Here is a 780-nt window from a genome sequence, read left to right as displayed (position 1 = left end):
GTGTAATCTCTATCTATCCCTGCAGTCAGTCGGGACTATGTCACAGGAAGCACAGGAAGACGGCAATTGTTCAGAAAATGTGAAGCCTATGACATCACTGCTAAGAGCAGTTGCAATGTTCACACACAGTTCTAACACCCTAAGATCAGTAGCTAGCCTGCATACTGTATATTCACACACAGTTATATACATATTCTAATTTTCTCTCTCTCTCTCTCTCTCTCTCTCTCTCTCTCTCTCTCTCTCTCTCTCTTGCTCTCCATCTCTCTCTCTCTCTCTCTCTCTCTCTCTCTCTCTTTTGCTCTCCATCTCTCTCTCTCTCTCTCTCTCTCTCTCTCTCTCTCTCTCTCTCTCTCTCTCTCTCGCTCTCTCTCTCTCTTTCTCCATAACTCTCATAATGAATCGAATCACCTGTTGAATTGTTTAAAGTGTGTCTCTGTGTGTAGTCGATGTAATTTCCTATATATGTGTTTGTCTGTGTTTGGTGTAATGTGTCTGGATTGAGCAGGTCTGAGCTAGACTGAGAAGACTGAGAGGACGACCCCAGTAGAGACAGAGAGCTTTAGGCCCGGATCAGGATGTGTGTATTGTGACTGACTAGAGGGGACAGCATGAAGCTGCCTGGCTTCTGTGAGAAAAGGAGGGATAGGGTTGGAATAGAGAAAGAGGAGGATTAGACATTACAATACTTTAAATTGCAGCCATTTAGTGTGTATAAGATACTGATCTGTAGGACCTTCATTTTAGCCAGTTTGCTACAGCAGGAAAATAATCCTGCAG

Source organism: Salvelinus namaycush, chromosome 17 (assembly GCF_016432855.1).
Source record: "Salvelinus namaycush isolate Seneca chromosome 17, SaNama_1.0, whole genome shotgun sequence".
In the NCBI taxonomy this organism is placed as follows: domain Eukaryota; kingdom Metazoa; phylum Chordata; class Actinopteri; order Salmoniformes; family Salmonidae; genus Salvelinus; species Salvelinus namaycush.
The sequence above is the reverse complement of the archived record's forward strand: the minus strand, read 5'-3'. Positions refer to the sequence as shown.